At 41.7% G+C, this 25,459-nt stretch overlaps 1 pseudogene; it reads left to right on the forward strand.

Moving 5' to 3' along the window:
* The first annotated feature begins 2,773 nt into the window (after window positions 1-2,773).
* On the forward strand, window positions 2,774-4,050 carry LOC147453947 (uncharacterized; annotated as a pseudogene).
* Window positions 4,051-25,459: the final 21,409 nt, after the last annotated feature.

Genomic DNA, 25,459 nt, shown 5'->3' on the forward strand with positions numbered 1-25,459 from the left:
CATGTCCTATTAAGCTTAGCCATCAAGTTTCAAGTCATTTGGACATCATTTGCTCCTAAAAAAAGACATCCTACCCTCTGAGTGCACCAGAAGCTTATGAAGCCCAAATCTTGACCTTTTGGCATCCAAATTCAATTATGATCATAGCATTGGGTTGCTAGACTCAAGGGGAATCTAGGGTTCAAGTTTGGTCCAATTCTGAGCAAAAAGACATCCTACCCATAGGATGTCTCCTGCATGATTTTGGACCCTAGACCAGCATTTGACAGTACCAAAGTGTTTCATAGCATCTTATAAGCATGCCAGTGAATTTTGGTCCAATTTGGAGCTCATTTGACCTGAAAAATCATCTGATAGAGTATCCCTATCTTCCGAAACAAATTCTTGAGCATTTGACCAGCCTAGAGGTGTCAGAAACAAAAAGTGAGGATACCTATGGGTTCAACACACCAAGGGGAGTCTCTGGACCAAATGTTATTCGATTCTGAGCAAAATTTTATTCGATTCTGAGCAAAAAAGACATCCTACCCGTAGGATGTCTAGGAGCTTATTTTGAAATTTTGACCAACCACTGTGTTGCTAGACCCAAGGGGAGTCTCTAGACCAAATTTTATTCAATCCTGAGCAGAAAGACATCCTCCGTGTAGGATGTTTTTAGGCCAGTTTTAGGGTCCAACTATAATTTTGACCATACAGGGGTGTTCACAGTGTCACAGAGATCCCAAATCTTCTTTTAAAATTGAATTTAGACTCATTTTGACCATTCTAAACTGCATTTCACTATTTTGGCCATAACTTTCACAAACGGTATTGGATTGGAAAAGTTTTTATATCAAAACGTAGCCTGAGAGCGACACTACAGATCTTAGAGAAAAACTTGAACTAAATTTATGACTTTGGCAACCAATTTAGGTCAACTTTGAAAAAAGACGTCGTTTAAGGCCTCAAAATGCATCAGGAAGTCAAAAATTGACAGTTTGAAAGAATTGTGAGAAAACGGTCACGGTTTTGAACATAGTTTTGACTTTTCCCTAGAAGAGGGGCTAGTAATCCATAAGCACAGTCATCGGCTAGAGTCAACCCAGGCTCTGGAACAGACCGCTCAAATCGACCTAGAATTGACACGAGTACAGGTGGCCTTTGTATCATTGGGAGGTCAAAAATTTGAGACTAGTTTGGCATCTAGGCCTTCTAATTGATCCCTAAAGACTGTAATTTTAGCATATTGAAATTATAGCTTGGAAAAACACTGATCACCTGCTGGAAGGTGTAAAAGAAAACCGTGGCCTAGTGTAAAATTGAGAGTCACCTCCAAGCTCAAGGCACAAGTGTGGTTGTCAAGGGTACATCAAGAATTTTGCGTTGATTGTGAAAAAGTTTTCCTGCTAAATAGAATTTTGTAGATCGTGTGCTAAAGTGAACACAGGTTAGCTTGACCCAAGACTTTCTATGAAGGAGGAAGTCGTTGCAGTATAGTGGTAGGTGGCATAACTTATCACAACGCTCCAAAAAAATCTAGGCCCTCTACATAGCTCTAGGCAAAGCAAGCAACAAGACAAATCCCGTTCGGCCTTGGCAAGCACTTGGGTCAAGAAGTTCAAGCGGTGCAAGAAAAGACCAGTCCAGATATCTCAGAATTAAAGTCATCCACAAAAGCAAAAGAGATCCAGAGAAAGAGACTGACGCGTAGACATCAACTCAGCAAGAGTCAAGACACAAAACAGTGCAATGGCATCTCAAAGGATTCAGCCCACCAGCCGAGACAGAGCTTCAAGTACATCCACAGGTATCACAAGAGAGCAAAGTGGCCTCTATTTAATTGGCCATTACAAAGGATTGCCTCTACATCAAGACCAAGAAGGATATGGAAGAAACTCAGACATCTCAATATGTGGAGGTTGAAACAGCCAAGAATGTACTACACCCACATCCAGATGTCATGGAAGAGTGTCTGGGATCAACCTACATGAGGCACAGAAAACACATCAACAATGAGATAGAAATGTTGAACAGAGATCAACTTACAGATATCTACACATATCCTCCAAGTAGTTTTCTGTACAAAGCACAAGATGGAAAACGGAAAATTGGTACCCTCTATGGAGACGAAGACGGTCGATACTACAGGGCTGTCACAAGTCATGAAGTTCCTGTAGAAAACAATCATTATTTTGCAGCAGAAGCGCTCTGATATTGAACATGCTACTAATGTGAGGAAGGTACTTGAGGAATGCATTCTGAATAGTAGGGTGGATTTCACCCTAGGTGAGATCCTAGGTATTGCAAAGTGGGAATTCCATGACAGTATTATTGATCTCATGAAAAGGAAGAGCCAAATATACTATGGGCCTGAAAACGACCCAACCAGGACACATGGGGTATGGAGAATTTATGAACAAATTGAAGCTATTATGGGTAGTGTTAATGAAGAAGAACTAGCCAAAGATGAATAGGGAAGCACAGTAGACAACAATGAGCTGATGGCGCCTTTTAAAGTGGACCATTGATCCTTATGGGTGGGATCGTATGGGACCCCTTCCCGTTGAGTGCCGAGGTTAGCCATTGCTTCCAATGCATCCCACTCTAAAACTCTCGCCTCTGTTTAAAAAGGTCCATTTCTTGCTTTCTAATCTCTATGGGCCTACACTCACATCCTCCAACTACCCTCTCTATCCCCTCTCTTGTCCAGATGGAAAGTGCAAAATAGAGGGATTTGGTGAGATTTCCTTCACAACAAAATGGGCACCACCCTACTCTTCTCATTAACAAAAAAATGTTGCTTAGTGTGGCTTGCCCTCAGTTACTCGGTAGTGCCCTCTCTCAATGGCCTGCTGCTCGTGGTATCATATGCCAACAGCTCGCAGAAGCTTGCACAGTAGCCCTCAGCGTTCGGGTAGCCCCAGGCTCGGAAGGGCACCAAGGTCGACCGGGCCTCACACTCTATCTCTCTGTCTTGTTTTTAATTAAGTACATCTCATAATGGTCACGTTTCACTTTTTTGGCCCGCTCAAAGGGCTAAGACCATAGTGATGTGTTCCCTTTTTGGCCTGCTCAAAGGGCAAAGGCTATAGAGACGCTTTTCTTTTTGCTTGCCCAAAGGGCTAAGGCCATAGTGATGTGTTCCCTTTTTGTTAGTGAAAAATCTCATATGTAAATTTTTTTGGCCTGCCCAAAGGGCAAAGGCTATAGCGTTGCCTTCTCTTTTTGCTAACTAAAATAGGTAAAAGGTTGAGATATATTTTTAAGCATTTTTTGATAGGCGAAAAATGTTGATTGGTTGAAATAAGATAGTGGCCACTCATTGACATGAAGAATGTGTAAATCTAATAATGGACATATCTTGAGTTTTGAAATATGAAGTGAGTGCCCATTTTCGTAGTCACCACTGCTAGTTAGGTGTACCTCTGCTAGGAAGGGCATCCTTAGAGGGTGTTCTTGGAGCGCATGTCAACAGTGGTACAGGAGATGAGGGTATTTTTATGTGACACTCACCATGTGATCGCCAACAACTATGCAATCGATGGCACCCTCTACTCTATCGCCTGCACATCATGTTCAATGGTGTGGATGTGCAGGTGTTTTGCCCCAATGCCACCTCGCAAAGCTTTTGCACGGCATGGGCGTGTTGTGCATATCGATCATTCTTGGCCCTGTTGAATGCCCCATGAAGGACAATTTCCTATTCCATGCTTTCTCACACCTCAATTGTGAGTTGCTTAGTACAGATCCAAAGGAGGGAGGGAGGGAGGGAGGTGTTCAAAAGTGTTCACTTATTAGCACTGGCAAGAGGTTTACAAGCTCTTCTGCGCAGGGCGGAAAATAGCTGCTGGTGCGACATTGTACCTCACTATACACACGACGGCTACAGACAGTGTGTAGAAACTATTAGGAGAGGGTGGTACTGATGTACACAGGAGTGCCCCTTTGCTTCTTCAATTTAATTGTTCATTGCCCAAAAAAGTTAGTGTATTCATCAAAATTATGAAAATGTTGTGGCAGGACATAATAAAGCAAGTAGAGATTGGGGAGCCTTCCATATTGCCTCACTGAAATAAGAAAGGGTTTCACTATAGAATGCATTGCAAGGCGGCGACGTAGCAGCTTACATGCAGCACATGGAGTGACAATAGGTGCAGCGCCAGAATATTGATGCTGCATATTGCTACCACTCCTACTGTTTGTAGCGAAAGTCCTTGTGGCCAGGAATGCGTGAGAAACCCAGGAGCCATTTGGTCTGTGTATGCATATCGCATTTCTATTGGGTGTAAGATTTTGATTGTTACAAGGTGCTTATCGTTAGGAGCTTTAAGGTCTGTGTAGGTAGCTATGCTTGCTCAGATCTTTACCCCCTCTAGCCATGCGTGAGAATGTGCCTTTATGTATGCATCGTTTTCTCTGCAGGGTTGCTTCATTAATGTTTGATCCTATAATTGTCTGCTCTCTATGGATGCAGTCAATTGCAGTCCGCATTGCATTTTTAAGTTATCTTTTGTAATATTGAAGTCAGTTGTGTGTCTATATTGGAAACGGAGTCCTTGCAATGATTGTCATACATCTAAAGCAGGGTTTTTTTCCTGAGCATTATCAGAATGTGTGCTTGCATACTACATTGAGCAAGTTAATAGTAGACAAAACTTACGGTGAACAGGACGTTAAATGTGGACGGATGTCAAGGAATGGTGTCGAAACTAGTTGAGCTTCTTCCAGAATATAATTGTCACTACTTATTATCATACCTCTTAAAAGGTTATTTTCCTCATGGCTTCTTCCTGTGATTTCTCTAAGTTTCAATGTTTGTGACCCTCATGGTGCACAAACAAGAGAGCTGCTCCTTGCAATGCTTGAGAGCCATTGTCTCTACTCCTTGAGCCCACAGAAAATGTTTGTGTCTCCGTTTATATCGTGAGAGATATATGCTTTCTGTAGCTTTGTCAGCAGCCAAGACTTGCGCTTCATGAGAAGAGGCTTTGCTTGCAACTTAAACTACAAGACGAGTTTTATTTTCTTGCTTGTAAAGCTGAAAGTTGCCTGTTTATTTTCTATATAAAATCTTTGAAACATTAATGTAGTTTAAGGTATTATTCATTTTCTCTTGCTTTTAATCTTAAGTGCATAAGTGCATGAGTTGAATGGGAGGCCTTGTGATTTTATCACTTGTTATAACAAAGAATGAAAAAGTTTGATTGGTGACTGCTATAGTGAGCACTCATGAGAAAGTTAAGAGTGACAGTGAGTGGGTGACAATATCACGTTTTTCTCAAAAAGATATTGAGATAAGATTCTTTCCAAGGTTATTTTATTGAATGTGCTCGAAATTAGAGTGTGGCTCCTCTTTTCTCGTGCAGCCACCTCCATGACCAAGTCACCCGTTTGTAAAAATTTAAATGGTTTTCGGTATTTGGTTTGTATTCATGAATCATGCAGATAATGTTGAGCGAATGATGGAAGGGGCCAAGAGTTAGTCCCGAGGAGGGGGGCAGATTGTTTCCCACTCGAGGAATATCTTTAATCTTTAATCTCGTGTTGAGGTGCACTCTCTCGCGTTAAGAGCTTGAGTAGCTTGCACCATTGCATGAGGTGCTTCTCGTGTCGATCGTGACCCTCAATTTCATGAAGCTGGGGGGACGCATGCAAAGCATGAGCAGCATGAGTAGTATTAGCAGCAAATGGAGCTATGCATGCAGCACTAGGCAATGTGGCGGTAAATGGTCCGTGAGGGAAATGGTCTTGCTGTTAAATTTATTAGCAAGAGAGAAGCTGAACCTGTTGATTCACGCAAGGGCTAAGCCTGCACATTCTATAACAGCCCTAATCATTGTACAAGCAACAGTAGTACGCACATGGATTATGGGGCAGCTACCTTCGACTTCTAGGTTATATTCTCTCTAGTCTCGTAGTCTCCATTTCTAGATAGAGGGCCTGGGCCTTGGCCTAGAGTTGCCTGCGAGTTCTACCAGTTTGTTGGCACTGATGCTCCTGATCTTATATAGCCAACATTGTACCAGTGCTCTCGCCTCTAGTGCCCCTGCCCTGCGGTAATAAATTAGGGTAATATTAGAGCCTGCTACACCCGGGGGATCAATATTCTGGTTGCTTTTCTTTTCCCTGCTTAAAAGCCCCTCTGTCTTTTGTGGTCTCTTCTTGCAGGGTTCAGCGGCAATAATCTCTCTCTCTCTCTCTCTCTCTCTCTCTCTCTCTCTCTCTCTCTCTCTCTCTCTCTCTCTCTCTCTCTCTCTCTCTCTCTCTCTCTTGTTGTGCTCTCTATATCTCTCACAAGAACATGTGTCAGTTTATAAAAGACATTTCAAGTGCACATTCTCATGTACTCTTCGCCCAGGAGTCTCCGGCCTCCCCTAACAGATGTCTATAACAGGACACTGCTAGCTCTTCACTCTACCCTCAAGATCAAGATCAACCCTCACCCTGTGTAACACGAGTCTTCAACAGTTAAAGACCTCTTTGTGTGCCCGCCCGCTCTCCGGCAATTTTATCTCGTTTTCAATTTTTATCTACCTAGTCTAGAGCCTGCGTAGGAACCGCTCCACGATTTAATTAAATGGTGCGTCGCATTGATAAGACAACACTGATAGAGACACTCAACCTAGGACACATCACACCCAACTAAGCCGACGCTCTTATGCCTGCTTGTTTGCCTCTTGTAGGCTTGGGATGGATAGGCTATGTTGAGGGGGATAGCAACACAAGCTGTATAGCTTTAGTTGAGCTCAGCCTTCACATCAAGAAGTGTGGGCCAAGGTTGTAAAGGGTTGTAGCAAACCCTACGACGCTAATTTATTTGGGCAAGTATTTTACAGATGTAACCCTATTGGTGATGGTTATTCACTCTTTAAATATTTGCATTTTTCCTAAAGTGTATGTTGGTTCTCTTATTGGCATGGTATGGGTCTGCAGGTTGGTTACTTGGGACGCACCTTATTTCTTCATTAGCAGTAGGCAAGTCTTGTTGGATTGAAAGCTTGAGTGACAAAACAAGTAGGTGGTGGTGGTGTCGGATAAAGGGAAGCACAGGGCTCCAAGGCTGAGGTTGTAGCTAGTTCTCATTGCTCGCAATGCCAACCCAATAACGTATAGCAAGTGTATTTTACAAACTAATGTGAGTGATTAGATGATAAAAATGATGCTTTGCAAGAGTAGCCTTTGTGGCCTCTTTGTGATGCATTGCACTCTCGTGCAAACCTTGTTGGGTAGTTTGTAATATGTTAATATGCATAGGAAAATGTTTCTGTAGGATGATTGAGGTGAATGGAGCATTCCAAGCGGCTTCATACTGGACTTTGCTTTGTAATGAAAATAGGCTAGTCACAAGAATCCGACTCATGTTCCATATGCATTATGTTGAAGGTTGTTGGTGGTAGATTTGTTTTGTGATGTCTTTTTGCGTAAGCTTTAAAAGATAAGTCTTCTTTGTAACAGAATAAGAACTCGTTCTTTTGCATGGGTGCAGGTCCAAGAGCGCTTTGATGTGGATATCAAAGAGCTACCTAAGCAAATTGATGCTATGACCTACAGGAAGTTCTCATTTTTAAGATGTTGTGCTGTTCTTTACCTTTCGGAGTTAATAAAGCCCTTCAGTTTCTTTGGATGATGATCATCTTTTATGTACTTGCAGTGCCATCATAGAAGATGCTGTTGGTTTTCACTGAGATTCACTATGTACAGAGGAGCAGAGCAACCTTGTTAAGTGCCTCAAATTTGTTCTGGTGGAGTTGTTTCCTGAGTTGGAGGAAAGTGATCGTTAAGGCGTCTGCTTGGAATAATGTTGTTTCCTTTTCAAAGCCTATTTACTTGAGTGAAGATGGAATGATTCAAATATCTGAAAAGCAGCTCTAGTCTTCAGCATGGCTGGGGTCATTTGTGCTTCAAGGCACGAGCTTATTTGCTTTGTGCCTAAGCAACATGTAGAAAAGGTCAATTATTGGCAGAGTAGATTTTAAGGGTTTCCTAACATGCTTAGCCTGAATTAGTGGTAGTTTTTGTTATCTGCTATTGTGCCACTTGAGAGAGTGTTAAGCTTCTACCTTATGTTGACCTTCAATGTTTAATCACAAATTAACTCATGTCTAGCATCAAGTTAAAAGACATGGTTATCATTGTACTGAGAAAAGCTTTTGTAATTTTTTTATAACAAATCAGTTCATGTCTGCTGTGAAGTTAAGACATGGATAATGTATTCTAGGAGAACTTCATTGATATCGAAGCCCAGGATGTGTTTACTTAAAAGGGACAAGTTTGTTCTGCTGTTAAATATGCCGTTTGCAAAGGCTTCACAATATCTCTGTTTACAACAGACACGGATGACATCATACATAACAGGTATTTGCAAAAAATGTGATGAATTGTCTTTCAATTTAGGTAGATGTATCTTGCATATATATATGTAGAACAGATGTCAATTGTACACAGAATTTTTAATTTAAGGTTTAGAATGAACTATTGTCTTAATCATTAATAGCAGTGAGCAGTGGGTTCTTGAAAGTGGCATGCAATGAATGCTATTGTCATGAAAATGTTGAATACTGGAACAATCTACTACATAAATGAAAGTGAAATTTTTTAGTTAAAACTTTGGAGAATGGGAATCTTACACACAAACACACACACACACACACACACACACACACACCTACTCTTCCTCTCCATCACCCTGTGCCAGCGGCATCTTGGTGGCCCCTAAAAAACCACCTCAACCTCCTAAAGCACTCCCTTGTCACCAAAAAAATGCTCTTAGCCTTTCTCCTTTGATCCTCTCCCAGAATCTCAATAAGGTCCACGTCCTTCGAGGCCTCAGTTCTCCTTTTACGGCGGTTGCTGACTTGGCACCCTTTTGTGAGCCCTCTGTAAATTTCCCATGAGGTTGTGCAAGGTCTGGAGTAGGGCCCACGTCACCTCGAACATGTGGTCATTGGAATACAGTGGTGGAGGTGTCGCATCCCAACTCCTCGGGCTTCCTCCCACCCCCTTCTGCCCTTCCATTGTTGCATGTTGTTGCTCATATGGATTTTGGGCCTGCTTCTTCTTTATCACTGTCGTTGTCAGTATTGGTTAGCTCAAGCTCACTCAAGTGTTATCACTAATAGTAACTTGCATCATCCTCTACTTTAGTATAGTCATAATTGGAAAAATTGGTATCCTATATCAATATTAGCATATCCCAAAATTGGCGAAAATGCAAGTATCTGGTTATACTTGGCTTCCAAGCTTAGAATTAGGGGAGGGAGGGAGGTTTGAGAGATCTATCATCTGAGAAAGGGAGACAAGAAAAGTAGAGCACTGGTGATTTCCGTAAGGGGATTGATCATGGGGGGATTGGATTGCAGCTCTTGAGAATCTTGACTTGCATCGAGTTTCACAAGCAGAACTTGAGAATCTTGACTTGCATCGAGTTGCACAAGCAGAACCTCCTCTGGCCTTTGCAAGAACACCTATAGACGATGGTGGGAAAGGGTCAATTGCAACATTGAGTTGTAGTACTTAGCTCCCGCTCCTCTTTCCCACTATGGTAGGCTATCTTCTTCAGTATGATGACCTCTTATGGCTCTTAGTAATGGAACTTACATATAATGACAAACTTGAGATTAAATTGGTTTTCTCACATAGACAATCAAAATCTAACCATATTTGGTCTAGCTATATGGTGGTCCCGAGGTGGGTGTATAGGCAGACCATTAGACTTCATAACAGGCGTATGTGGGATTTTACTATTGTTCATGGCCTTCAATGTGCTTAGCATGAGCTTTCCACCTTCTGCCACGTAATTTGACCCTTGCGTTCTCCTCGTGCTTATCTCCCATCTTGACCTCTTTAGAGCTACACTTAAATAATTTGTGACCCTAAATAGTTACATGGTAGGCCTCGTTATTTTATCACTTTTTTTACCTTGTTCTCCTTGTTTTTTTTATTGGTGAGTGTTTCAATGAGTGCTCAAAAAAAAGTTATGACTAAGGGTAGTGGGTTCTTGAGTGCGTTTAATGATGTTGCCAGCATGGAGGCCGGAGGTAACTTGTGTTGGTGGGTGAAAACTTAAAAGGCTCTCAAGAAGGTGCAATTACCGAAATGGTATCATTGTGGAGTTTTATTTTTTGAGGTTCTTGCTTCCTCGTTAGATGAGGGTAGTGACTAGGCTAGTCCCCTAAAATCCTAGGTCCCTTCCCTCACGTTCTATCTTTTGCTCACTTTCTCTTTCTTGCCCTACGCTTTTTTGAAAAATCCTTTACATTTATATCGGGTTTTCAAGCCCTTGACCGCTCTCCACCTAATGCTTCACGAGACTCTTTGCAGGTTTTGGCTCGGTTATGCTCGGCTTCTTGCAGAGGAGCATCTCAAGCCGTTTTTCAGTCCTTTCCCTCTCGTTTCTCCTCATATGCTAACAACCCCATGTTGAAAGAGCTTTTTAGTACTTATAATTCTGAAGGCACACCAAAAGATTAAAAGAAGGAAGAGAGTGGAGTCTCAGGGCTGGTTCAGACGAGCTCGTTGGTAAAAGAGGTACGGAAACTTTTCTCCTACCTTATTGTTCACATAAGGCGACGACAGCACATGTATGAAAACCTTACAAGCAAGATTTCAACTAATCAGTGATAATGCAATGGTGAAGTGGATGGCATGATCAGGGCTTCTTACACTCAAACTGCATGATGTTTCCATGTCTTGACTAGTGTTACTCGGTTAGATCATGTGAGGCATAAATTTTATATGTAAGATAGGGGTATGATAGTTTTCTTCATTGATTGTCGTATAAGCGTATAAAGGGGGGTCATATTCCCTAGTATGAGTCGTATATAAGGGTTTTATCAAATAGGGGTTTTATCACAGTTGTCCGCTCGTAGGTGGCATCCCATTTTTTATATAGAGTGAATCCCTCGGGGTGGGATTATACAAATTTTGGAATTCTGAGCCTAAGTCTACTACATACTACATATGCTTAGATCCCAAACTTGGAGAATTAAGTAAAATGAAAAAGTCATATTGATTTAAATCTGTGAACCCAACAGGTCAAGATGTCATTGTGGTCGACAAATACGGTAGGCTATGAAATAGCCGATGTGAAAAATATGGATGAGTTTATCATTTGTGGGCAACCTGTAAGTCACATACTTGGACCCCGTCCAAAAGAACCATCCAGGGAAATGGAAAACAAAGATTCGGTTTGATCTTCACCCTAAGTGAAAACCTTGCCAAAATCAACTCGGAAACATAGCCTTAAGGCTATGCAGAAGCCCCACGTCAAAGACCATACGCTGATAGAAGAATTAGCAGTACGACTGCTAGAAAGCATGGATAGTGATTTGATCTTGTATGCAAGCAATAATGGAAGCTATTTTCAGCTTCTCAAGGACAAGACGATGGAGGATAAAGAGACGAAGCTAGTGGATACACCTAAGTCAGTCTTAATCTACAGGTTCATGCATGCAAAGAAGAGGTCATATCTGTATCTAGATACCATAAGAAACCATTATTAGCAGTATTACGGAGAGCTGCCTCGTCCAAAGGGTGCACATGTTGAGATAGCGACATATTGCAACCAATGTGCCATTGGTCATTTAGTGAAGGACTACCCAGCAAAGCTCTACATGGAAAAGAAGAAGCAACAAGCCAAAAGCAAAGTTCAGACAGTGACAACAAGGGAACGGAAGCAAGAATCCCCAACGAGATCTCCGAAAAAGAAGCAGATCTTGTCACACAGCACAAAAGATAGGCTCAAGTAACAGTTGCTTGAAGTCAAAGGTGTCAATGACATTATCATAGAGAATCAAGCTTTCAAAAAAGATCAATTGAAGCAGTTGATTCAAGATAGCTTAAAGAACCTCAATGAGGACAAGTCAAAGCATCCACAAGGTGATGAAGGTAAAGCTCGCAGTTTAGGGCTTGAGAGCAAAAGAAGCCAAGATTCTGAAGATGGTAAGCAAACCCAAGAAGAGGTGGTAGAGGTAACAACAATACTTAGTGTCACTGTTTGGTGGACGAAACAACCAGCGGTCGTGGCCAGAGGATCATATTTTTCTGAGAAACCATTGTAAAATTATTTTGTAAAAAAACATCTCTAAGCCAGGAAATTGTCAAAGGATGTATGATTATTCTTATGGGAGCAATTGTATATTAGAGAGCCAGTTAGAGGCTTGGGAGCTTGTGGCCGGACAAGCCATTTTGTAAAGACCTAATCAATAAAGGTCAATTTTTGTAAGTTTTAGGACAATCTTTTTAATGGAGAACTGAGAAGACAACGCACGTTTGAAAGCTCCTTCTTGTTCAAACTTGTAATCTTCGCCATTATGGCCACAGTAATCCAAATTCAGATTTACTTATTGCATTGTGTTCCTCTCCTCTTGCTCTTTCATTCAAGTGTAATCATTCAAGATTCGGTGTAGGTTTTCAACTACGAGTTTGAGGTCTGAAATCGCTGTTTTGAGTGTCTATATGCGTGTTTTATGTTGTTTTGACCCTAGGAGAGGTTTTAGGGACCCTAAAACGACCCATTAGGATCACCTGTTCGCTTTTGCTGACTTTGGGACAAACGATCGCGATCGTTGTACCTCTCCAGAATGCTGTGACAGTGATAGAATATGTTCCTGATAACCCCCTGTAGCTTCCCTTCAAGTTTCGTGCGATCCTGACATGATTTGCATGGTAAACGGGCGTGATGACTGAAGAACGGTGTAGGAGGACATAGGCAGATTACTTGGAGGTAATGCGTTTGATTTACTTGTAGAATTAGTAAGTTGCATCTCTTCAAGTTCACTTCATTAGGATTGACACCCTAGTGAGTTCCCATGCCTCATCCGAGTCACTTCCCCTGTATTGATAAATATGTTGATGCTTGAGATCTATGCTATGGACGTCCGTCGCAAACATTGGAGCCGCTGTCGGGGATTGCACCTTAGGTGATGAGTGACCGAGTGCACAATTAGACTCCTTAAAAAAGATCAATCCACAAATCCATTTTACACCTCAGTTAGGCTGCTAGACAAGGGTTTAGAGCTTAGTGGAGTCTAGAGCCAGTGGACCGGCTAGATCCTGTCTTAGGAGATTTAGGGAGCCGTGAGTGAGTGTGTTAAAGCATTTTTGCTCTTCAATTTCTCTAATTCAATTGAGTATTGAAATCTCCCCCGAAATCTGTCGTGTTTGTTTTGTTTGATTCATTTTCTTATGTTTTTTCATTTTTGTACTTAGGAGTAGGATAAGTAAATCAATTCCAGTCAGATTTGGGGCAAAAGTCAGAGCCGAGAAACCAGAAAACCATAACTTTGGCCAAAAAAAAAGCCATAAGACTCTAAAATTATGAAAATCTGACCAAACAGGGTTGATATTGATTCAAATCACAAAGTGGTAGCACAAAACACTAGGAAACACTTGTCAGAGGGAGCAGACAAAATTTCATCAGATTTGGCCCAAGTACTACGATCGCGATCGGTGTACCTCAGTGTCAGATTTGGACAAGACTTGATATGTGCCTTCCTGATAAGATTCTAAACAACTTTGTCTAAAGCAACCACACCCAAAAACATCAAAAACCAAGGAAATCAGGCCACTTGGGTAAAACTAGCCTGACAGACCCAGAAAATGCACAACCTTGACTTTTGGTGATCCAAATGAAAAAAGACTTTGGGGATAGCCTTAAAACACCAGTGTCTACAAGCATGCCAAATTTGGTCTAATTTGGGCTCAGAAGTACGATCGCGATCGGTGTACCTAAGTGCCAGATTTTGACCAGATTTCATATGTGGGATCCCTAGGTGTATACAAGCATAAATTTCTAAAGGACCTAGAGCCAGAAACCTCAAAATACCTGTCAAACCATCTGAATACAGATCCAAGTCAAAAATTGCTAAACTGGCTTAGAAATTGACTTTTAGTAGACCAAGACACATCAAAACTGGGAAGGAACCATACAGAGGGATAGCCTGTACACAGGACAACCCCAGGTATCTCTCAAATCCCAAATCAAACATCAAAATCCAATCAAACTGATAAATTTGGAAAAAACAGGCACTTCCAACAAAGAAATGGTAAAAACTTGACTTTTTTGAGTCCAAATACAAAAGTTTCTGGCAGGTAGTCTTAAAATAGCCTAGTGAACAAGTTGGTGAAGTTTCATCTGATTTGGGCTCAGAACCACAATCACGATCGGTGTACCTCTGGCCCAGATCCAGCTCATTTTTGACGTGCTCATAGACCTAGGTTATACAAGATACCAGGAGTTTTCAAAACTCAAATTGGACATACTGTCAATAATCTGCAGGTAAAATTGTGTTGAAATCATTTTGAAGTGTTGAATTTGCTGACAGTTGGAATGATACAGTGATCTCATCGCCATCCAGTGTATTCATTTGCAGAGACTGGTCAAGTAACAGTCCATGCAGTCGCAGGAATTCGAAGATCTTTCCATCTCCAGGTAAGAGGTTTGGATTCAGTCAGTAAATCCCACTTTCTTCATGTTTTTGAGATCGGGAAAACAAATCAACACCAAAAACCTAAATTTAGCGGATCAAACGAGTGTTGCATTGACGGAAGAGAGTGTAAACCAAGGGATAGTGCGACCGTTAGAGCCGATCCTTGAAGAAGTCATCGTCGACACTTCTTCAGAGAAATCTTCCGAGTATTTCACAGAACACTTGGGACAAATAAAACTAAACGGAAGAGAAAACATGGTAGTAGGACCATCGGACCCCTCGGCCACACTAAAGCTATTGTTCATCAAGTATCAATATGACAACAAGCAAGGTTCCAAGATATACAAAGATGGTATGGACCGCTACTGTGTGAAAATAGAAGATAGACCAAGTGAGTTTAGGGACTTAGTTTCTGTGAGCTATAGCGGAGATAGGTACCTAGATGATGAGGGTATCATGTATTTGGTAGTCTTGAATCCTAACATTGTAGACAAGTGGGGATTGATGGGCACAAAAGCCAAAATAGACGAGGAACATGAGGAAAAGGCACCAACAATGAGCTTACCTAATGCGAGATTAAGGCGAGAAAACGAAACGTTGAGAATCAACACGGATAATGTTTACTTGGGGTTATACAAGTATAATAACGGAGAGCAAGATCTCTATTATAGATGCGAGGAACCCTACGCCGGAGATATGACTGAGCGGAAAAGACTTTATGTCTTCACCTACACAGAAGAAGCGAAAACGAAAATTGCAGCTTACGACAAGTATGGAAGATGATATGCAACAATCGATAAAAAAGAATTGGAAGGATATACGTACTTTGGGGGACCACTTCGCCAGTACTATGTCACTCCAAGTCCTCTAAGAAAAGCCCCTACAACTGTCGTGCCAGAACCGTTAACCACAGGCGGAGGGAGGACTCATGTAGCTGATTCTTTCAGTCAACCTCATTATTTGATGCCAAGCCCCATGGGAACGTTACATTCCAGAGAATCAATGGCTGCGAATCGAGGTAGTGCGGTTCCTATCTCTACACATATGGCTGTAGGTCCGACATTTGCAGCCACCCCATCCTAGTAGTAGATTTGGGACGGGCGAGCCAACAAGAGCAACCTACGACCTCCCTGATGCGCGAGAACGATTAAGTCGAGACATGGGAGCAATGAGATTGACCGCAAGATCATAGGCGGATCAGACCATCCCAAGTAGCAAAGTGCATGCCGAAAAAGTATAGCAGATCGGGGGATCCATATGCCCATGTATCGCTCTTTAAGCAAGTCTTAAGAGCAGAACAGATCACTGATATACACACTCAATACGAGGGATTCCGGTTGACCTTGGAAGGGACGGCCTTAACCTAGTTTCAACCTTTAAACCCTGAAACTTGTTTGAATATTGAGCATGTATTGCGTGAGTTCGCTGAAGAATTCTCAAAACGGGGTATAAAGCATAATATTGTATTGCAGATATACGCTTTTAAACAAAGGGAGAATGAAAAAGTGAAGGAAGCAACCTTGAGATTCAAGCAATACATCGAGAGGTGCCCGAGGAGAGAATTACCGCAGGACGAGAGATTGTCTGTGCTCTTCGTTGAAGGACTTAGGAATGAAACCTTGAAAAAGGACCTTCACTTGAAAGCATGTAGCACGTTTCAACAGGTTACAAGGGAAGCGTTATATCTTGTCGATAACTGCAAATCATATGGGGAAGTGTCAGAGGATACTGATTTAGTAACCAGTGGCTCTTCGTCAATTAAAAGCAAACCCTCTACCAAGAAGGATGCCCAGGCATCCTTGATGCCGACAGCTGATCAATTGATAGAGGAGGTAACGAAGAGAATGCAGCAACATATGAGATCAAATCCTGTTATGAGACAGTCTCAGACGAGAAAGTGTGACATATTCGAGGGGATCATCCGACGCCGTGGTGCACACAACAACCAAAAGCACCAGCTGCGAATGGACGAGTACTGAAATGGTGCACCATAGAACAAAAATGGACAAATCATAGCATGGAAGAGTGTTTTTATAACAAAAACTATGTGAGGGAATGACCGTATGGACCTCCAGCAGGACCATCCCAACCACCTCCTCCAAGGTATCAAGTTGGACAAAATATGAATCTGGTAGCAGGAGTAGACAGACCTCAACCTGTATTGGGTCAACACCCTCCATTACCACAGGAAAATAGGGCCATGATTAGGTATGCTCAACCTTGTGAAGCATCACCAGGAACAAATAGTACACTTCAAGTTTCTTATTACGAGGAAGCGAATGAGCCTTACGCAATAGAATCCGAATCACAAATATACGCAGACGAAGCCTATCAACCGTGGGAAAATAGCGAGGGTATGGCACCACCAACGTATGTAGCACAACCTTCGAGAGATCAATATTTGGTAGACGAAAGAATGTTAATGTTCATTGCGAACCAAAATTACAAACCAAGAGGATATCCTAATAGAGCAGGACAACCAATAGGACCACCTCCTCAAAATCAAACACCAATTCGACAGTGCTATAGCTATGGAAGTACGGATCATTGGGAGCGTAACTGTCCTTTCAAAGGCGAAAGAGTGAAAATTTTTGGGTTTTGTGGCGGATGTGGTGTGAATCACATATTGCCAGATTGCCCAAAAAATTCGAACAACAAGGGAAAAGCGACTATGAATATTGTGGGGGTGATACCAGGTGCAAGCAGAAGATCAGAAACTGATCCCATGATCCAAATCAATGCGATAACCAGAGCCCAAGCCAAGGACTTAAGGAAAAACGAGTCCATGGAGGAAAAGGTCGAGTTGCTGATACCCAAAGAAAATGAGAGCTTATCCATGAGAACCCAGCGAAAATCATGGAAGGCGAAACGAGACAAGATGAAAACGAGAAGGTTGAACAGCCAAATTGCCATGCAAACGAATTTCATGAAACGAAGGAGAAACTCAAACAAGAGAGAGAGAGTAAAACTGCTGAGGTTAATAACAAGCCGAGGAAAGTGTCCTCAGGATGATCGTTCTTGGTTGACAAAGTGCTAGAGTCGTTAGATGCTCTATTACAAGCGTACGAAGCAAGGCTAAAAACAAACCAAACTTTAGAGCAAAGATGGCTAACTTATCCTCAACTAGAAGTGGAAACAAAGCGTTTGGAAATGTGTAAACACCTCATTGAGACATCCCAGGCGTTGATTGAACCTAAGATGGTTAGAACCCCAGAACAAGAAGTGTTGATTCACAAAGAGCGAGAAAAATTAAAAATCGATGAACCAAAACAAGTAAACGAACCCAGGCCTGAAACAATATTGTCACTGGATCATTGAGTGGTATCGAACACGACTAATGACGCTAAGTTAATGACGATGATTCCAATTTCAGAAGTTGAAGAACAATGGCCCCAACACTTATGGGAAACCATTAGAAACAGAAAGAACGGAAGCGCAACGTTACAGTCTGCTCCAATTCCTAAGATTAACATGGATAACGGATTTTATCCAACCGATATACAATCGTTGTATGGGGATGCGGGAACAGAGGTTTCGATGGAAAGGAAAGCCCAATCCTTGAAAACCCTGCCTTTATTTATAGGTGAACATGAGGCACAATCGGAGATAAGATTAGTTCCATCCCAAACGAGAACTATTCCACATATGGTTGACACAAAAAGTCTTCAAGAGATGCTGTCGACACCTATAACATGTACAATCACGCTGTCCGAACTCTTGAAAGTCAGACCACACTTATGGGAAGACATGGGGAAACATTTGGAGCACAAGGGAGTAAATATTCCTCTTCCGACAAACCCTACGGGAGAAGAAAACAAACGGGAAAGTCAACCCAAATCCCAACCAGTGCCCATAAACAAGGTCGGAGATTACTGTGAAGGCGAGGAGGGGAATAAAACCCTACCTATGGAATATCAGGATATAAAAACGATAGCTATCCTAGACAGCGGAGCGGGAGTGGCGATTACTACCAAGAAAATCTGGGAGAAGTGGGGCCGACCAGCTCTCAGGAAAACGAGAATGAAACTGCAACTCGCAGATGGGTATATAGAGAGACCATTGGGAATCCTGGACCAAATAGTTGTAACTTCGTGTGGAATTAACTATGAGCACACCTTTGTTGTGGTGGATTTTGGAAAAACGAACAACTTTGACATTATTTTGGGACGACCTTTTATGCGTCAACTCAAAATGATACAAGATTGGGGGTATGACCAAATCTACCTAAGGCACAAAGAGCTAATAACGAAGATCAACATGAAGAATCACAGTTATAGAGACGTTGCAAAAACACCAGTGCAAGAATTTAATTCAACCACTATAAATGAAAAAGAAATGCATGCATGGATGCAAACGAAAGCGCATGTCTGGATGTGTGGAGCATCTGATTGTGGAGAGATAATCAAAGAGGAACGCGTTTTGGAAAGATCCGTAGATGACAAGGCTTATTTCCCAGAACCTTTTCCTAAACATTTATTTGAGCCATTCGGTGGACTCAAATATTGTCAACCTTGGACATATGTGTTAACAAATGTACACCTACAAACTTTTGTGACGAAGAAGGATACGACCTAGTAACGTTGCAAATGGCTAGCGTCATCCTTGAGTCAGGATCGGAGAGTGAGGAACAAGAAGAACCTCCACGTGAGACCGAGTGTAAAAGAATAATTGATGAGATATCTGTAGTGAATGATAGGAATCGAACAGAGAAGGAATTAACGGATTCACTATGCTATGACCTTTCATCACTGGACGATGAAATCCAACTGATAGAGGCTGATGATGAAAGATCAAGCGCATCAGAGACGAATAGGAAATACAGGTCGAGACAGGACAGGTTTTACGAGTTTCATAACCAAAAACCTAGTCGACAGGAGCGGTATAAATCCAAGAGAACTAGAAAATCAAGGGTAAATAAGCATAATCGGATGCCTCTTGTCAATGACAGAATGGGATATCTAAAGCTTGTCAAAGCTGAGTATTATGTCAAAGACGAGGTCACTGGCCGGTTTATCAAAACTAAACCGCGGAAAACAACAAGAAGAACGGACGCGAGCAGCAAACAACTAAATCGCAGAAAGGGGGGAAAACAAAGTTTGGAATGACCAAAACAGAGAGGAAAACAGAGTACAATAAGCTCAAGTGAACCCTTAGAGACATATGGATGACTGACTTTGAAACGAATGAGGACACAAGTTCTGACAAGATGGATGCAGCGTCCCATTATAAGAAGTATACCATACAAGATAGGAAAATCATAGTGCAACAACCTATGAGGGAATTGAAGGAACCGGGTACATCGTATGACGGTCTTGGAAAAGACAAACGAATAGATCTAGCGGAGCCAGGAGAAGATCCAAAACCTGCATATATTGCCACGGATCTTACTGAAGAAGAGGAAAAGATTTTGGTAGCTACTCTTAAACAGTATAGAGATGTGTTTGCATGGTCATACAAAGATCTTAAGGGGGTGGATCCTAGTATCTTTCAACACACGATACCCCTTAAGAATGACGCCAAACCCAACAGACAACGTCCCTATACTTACAATGAAACGTTTTTCAAAAAGATCAAGGAGGAGATAGATAAACTTAAGGAGGAAGAGTTTATTTATGAAATTGAGCACACCGAATGGGTTTCACCGATTGTGGTGGTCCCGAAGAAAAATGGAAAGTTAAGAGTATGTGTCAATCTCAAGAAAGTAAACGCAGCTACAATTCGAGACAACTATCCCCTACCCATTATTGATCATGTAATAGAAAGGGTGGCAGGCAAAGAGGCTTATAGCTTCTTAGATGGCTTTTTGGGTTACAACCAACTCGCAATAAAGCCAGAGGATTAGCATAAAACGGCTTTCGCAACGGAATGGGGTATTTTTGTATTTCGGGTAATGGCTTTTGGCCTAACAAATGCACCAGCCACATTTCAAAGGCGGATGGGTCATGCTTATAAAGAATATCTAAGACAATTCTTAGAAATTTACATGTATGACCTGTGTGTTCACTCCCTTGTAAGACTGGAGCACATAGAGCACTTGACCAAGGTGTTCGAAAAATGCAGACTGCATCGGATTTGCCTGAATTCGGAGAATGTGTCTTCATGGTAAGACAGGGCAAAATAGTGGGACATATAGTGTCCAGAAACGGTATTTCGACAGACATGGAGAAGATCAGCGTCATTGTTGATCTAGCACGACCAGTAAAGGTGAAGGAGGTACATGCATTTATGGACCATTGTGGATATTATCGCAGATTTATCTACTCATACGCTATAACTACAAAACCACTTTACTCTTTGATAACTAAATTTAAGTGGACAGAGGAGTGCGAGGAAGCTTTTCAAACGTTGAAGCAGAGATTAATTTCCGCTCCAATTTTGAAGGCTCCGGATTGGGAGAAGATATTTCACATCCACGTAGATGCATCAGCATATGCAATAGGATGCATACTTGCACAACCTGGAGAGAACAATATGGATTTTCCAATAAGTTACTCCAGTAGACAAATAAACAATGCAGAGAATAATTACACAACAACTGAGAGGGAGGGATTGGGTATGGTCTATGAGGTGAAAAAGTTTAGACACTACTCACTTTCCAATAAATTTGTATTCTTTGTTGATCACCAACCACTGTTGTACTTAGTAAACAAACCTTGCATTACGGGGAGAATTGTTCAATGGTTCATCATAATGCTTGAGTTTGACTTCATGGTAGTAGTCAAGAAAGGAACTACACACCAAGGAGCGAATCATTTATCTAGAATGATTCATGGAGAAAACCCTGTAGGAGTTGATGATGATTTGTCAGATGCATATCTTTTCAACATAGAAATGGTTTCAAGATGGAGCGAGGACGTAATTCCTTTGCTGACTATCGGGTCAATGAATGTGACAAGACAACCATCTACCATTGCAGCATCCAGATCATTGGTAATGATGGCGGGCAGGCTATACAAACAAGGATCGGATCAAATCCTTAGGCTTTGTGCTGAATCGAGTGAACGGGAATTGTACCTAAACCAAGCTCATGTACAAACAACGGGGATTCACAATGGGCATGCACAGATGTATCAGAGATTGATGAGAATGGGTGTGTATTGGCCAAAAATGCAAGTGTTCACATGCATGTCAAATCTTGCGTTAAATGCACGCTTCAAAAGCCAATAGAGCACGCGACTCTATTCAGAATATTTGTAGCACCCCGATGGAGTAACTACATTGTTGAATACCTCACCACCAGGATACTGCCTGAAGGGATGAGTAGATCACGAATCAAAGCGATCACGAAAGAGGCAGAAAACTATGTACTGATTGAGGACACTCTTTACAAGAGGGGAAAAGACAATCAATTGAGAATGTGCGCGACTGAAGAGGAATACATTCCTATCTTAGAGCAAGCACACAGCGGACAAGCTGGTGGACATTTCTCAGCTGACAAAACGGCCAAAACAATTCTTATTGCAGGCATATGGTGGCCTACGCTATTCATGGACGCAAAAGAGTTTGTGAAATGATGTGACGATTGCCAAAAAACAAAAATTCATAGAGCACGAGATGATATGCCCTTGAGGCCAATGATGGGGGAAAGAGCGTTTGCAAAATGGGGAATAGATTTTGTAGGACTGATAGCGCCTCCGGGATATAAAACGCATGCTCAATACATTATTGTGGCAACAGATTATCTAAAAAAATGGGTGGAAGCTAAAGCAACATCCAAAAATGATGCAAAAACGACCGCACAGTTTTTGTATGAGAACATTTTCACCAGATATGGCTTTACCAATTGAGCTCGTGAGTGATAGAGGCACTCACTTCATCAATGCGGTGATCGAATTTCTATTGGACGAATTCATGGTAATTCACAGGAAGTCCGCCCCCTATCACCCACAAGCGAACGGCCAAGCAGAAAGTACGAATAAAATTTTGGTGACAATTCTCACCAAAATTGTCGGCGACTCAAGAGCTGACTGGGATCAAAAGCTGCATTCGACTTTATGGGCATATAGAGTAGCTTACAAAACATCGATTGGAACAACTCCGTTTAACATGGTTTATGAAATTCAAACGATTTTGCCACTTGAATTCCTTATCCCCACGCTTCGAGTCGCTAAACAATTAGAATGGACGGGCCATGAATTATCCAATCAGGTAGATGTCCTTGAAAAACTGGACGAAACTATATTGAGAGCCATTGCATCAATCTACGCACAAAAACGAAACATGAAATCTTTCTTTGATCAACATGTTATCAGCAAGGAATTTGCTACTGGGGATTACGTCTTAATGTATACCCTGAAACAACATTCCCGGAAACTCAAAAAGCGAGGAAATGGACCCTATGTGATTCATGACATATCATCTAGCGGTGCCATCAAACTTGCGATATTAGAGGGAGAGGAAATGCATACTGGATTAGTGGTTGCAGACTAAAGAAATACAACATACCACTAACCATAGAGATGCTTGCCAAAATACACACTGCGAAGGAGCGCAAGAACAAAGAAAAGGAAACAAAAGCTCAAGCGCAAGAAGAGGCCAAAGTCAGGATTTTAAAAAGAAAACAAACCTTACAACAACAAAGACTTCCTCCACCAGCAGACACGGCTCAAATTCCTTTGTCTATAATTCAAACTGATGAGCAATGGGAAACAAGAATCGATGTTCGCATCAATGTCAGACTCCCGCATAGCAGATATCAACAAGCATTGATTGACACAGGAGCAAGAGTCAATGCGCTCAACTTTTCCACTTACAGGGTGCTTACAAATGAACCCCTCGTGCAATCCACACGTGATCTACAAGCAGCAACAAAACGGTGCAACAATGCCAACATTGGGGATAGTAAACTTACCAATCAATCTTGATGGAAATAGTTGTCCACATCAATTTTTTGTAATGAAAGACGGAGATATCAGAGAATCAATATGCTTGGGAGTTCCATGGATGAGAACATACAATGCAGTCACTGAATGGTCAGAACATGCCTTAAGGTACACACACGACTCTAACGTGTACATGACTCCATTCGCCAAAACAGATCACTCGTGGCCGAGTATCCCCATCGACAATAAGCAACTGGCTAATCAGCCAAAAACACCACCAAAGTTTATTCAGAAGGTTTGGATAAAGAAAACATTGCTGACCAACAAACCAAGCAAGATCTGGCTACCTAAGGACAAACTCTAGACGGAAGCAACATCATCTCCAAGACCTACAGAGGTTACTCCAAAGTGGAAATGACAACCAAAACTGGAGAACACTAAAGTTTCAATGACGGAGCTCGAAAGGAAACCCAAAACTCAAAACAAGAATCCTGAATCTCCCAAATGGCACTAGAAACCGGTGAAAACTAAAGCAAAATCTGTAAAGATTCAACAAACCACATATAAATGGGTTCCAAAAATAGTTGCCGTGACAACACCAACAATCAGGGAAAGAGCAATTCAACTGCAAGCTCTCTTGTTCCATAAACAGCTACCCTCGCTAGCAAAAGCCACTGAAAATAACTTTTAGTCCCCGCATCTTGCACAACACATTGTTACCCAACGCATTGTCTCAAACATCAGAATAGGGCCACATTGCACGGCCATGCATAGACACAGATTTCAAAACCCATGCACATGCACCCAACCTTCGTCTGGGAGGACTCAGACAAGGAAGGGGGGAGTAATTGATGAATCTAGCAACAGTCAGGGCCATTAAGGGGTCAAACATGTATATATGTACATAATGGGTGTGGTTTTTCATTATTTAGAGTTTAGTTTCGAACATATTCGATCAAAACCTGGCATTTTTAGCGTTTTTGTATCATCCGACCAGCGTAATAATGAGCTGTAATGACAAAATCCGGAGCATTGGGATGCTTCTAGAGAAAATATATGCTTAGGGGTGAGTATAATAATTTTGGCTAACTTTTGCCAGTTAATGAGTATTTTCAATTTATTTTGTTTGATTTTCGTTAATAAACATCAAAAATTAAAAAATCTCACTCACAAGTGTCGGAATCAAGTTCTGGAAGCAAACGCCGAAGTATCATGATAAGGTTATCAAGCATGAAAGATATGAAGCTAATCTGAAGATGTCAAATTTTGGCCTTAATGATCATGACTACATTTCGCCAAAATCGCATCAAATGGTCATACGACGCCGGAATGACAAACGGTTCGACCCACAAGTGGTATGCAGATTATATCGGGATCAAAGGTGAGAAAAATCAGCTCTGTGTTACGAAAATCTCGGGAAGATATAGGTCAGGTAGGCCAAATTCTAGCTCATTGTTCATTTTCACCTTTTGAGAGAGAAGGAGAGAGCTTTTTGACCTAGAGCGAGCTGTCACATTTCTACCCTGTACGGACGGTCGGAGCCATCATTTCACACCAGATTTCACAGGTATGTTCCCTATCAAGTAAAGATCAAGTCTATTATGCATGCAAGCGCGAATCATTTCACAAACGAGCGAAGGGATCAAATCAAAGTCGGATCGGGTCAAAGAGGTCAAGGGCCCTTAGAGGCATCCAATCATAACTTTTTTTAGCCACAGAACACATCAATGTGCTCCCCACAAGGTCAGGAACAAAGCCATGTGATCAAATCACAATTTGGTGGTGGTACACCGATCGCGATCGGTGTACCTCACTGACAAAAATTGGGACAGATCTTGCAAAGCACCTCCCCTCAGCCTCGTCTACAATCTGCTGGTGTCAAAATCAATTTTGGCCTCCATGGTACGATCGCAATCGGTGCCCCCAGATGCAAATTTTGCAACTTTTGACTTGGCCCATGCTTGGAACTCAGTTAGAAGTACTCTCTCTTGAATTTTCAAGGAAAATGCACAAATTTTGCTCATGGAATGGGCCCAATTTGTCAAACACAACCAAAAGAGAAAAAATTGACCTACAACTACCAAAATCCCGTTAAAAATAATGATGGATGGTTTGAAAGGTACACTTGTCCGACTGAGAGTCAGAACAGTTGTAGAAACCCTCGAATGGATCTCAGAATCTCCTACAAGTGCAAATATAGTCGTTTCAGTCTCGAATGATCACACAAAG

Source organism: Adiantum capillus-veneris, chromosome 7 (genome assembly GCF_014529385.1).
Source record: "Adiantum capillus-veneris isolate H3 chromosome 7, ASM1452938v2, whole genome shotgun sequence".
NCBI classification, from domain to species: domain Eukaryota; kingdom Viridiplantae; phylum Streptophyta; class Polypodiopsida; order Polypodiales; family Pteridaceae; genus Adiantum; species Adiantum capillus-veneris.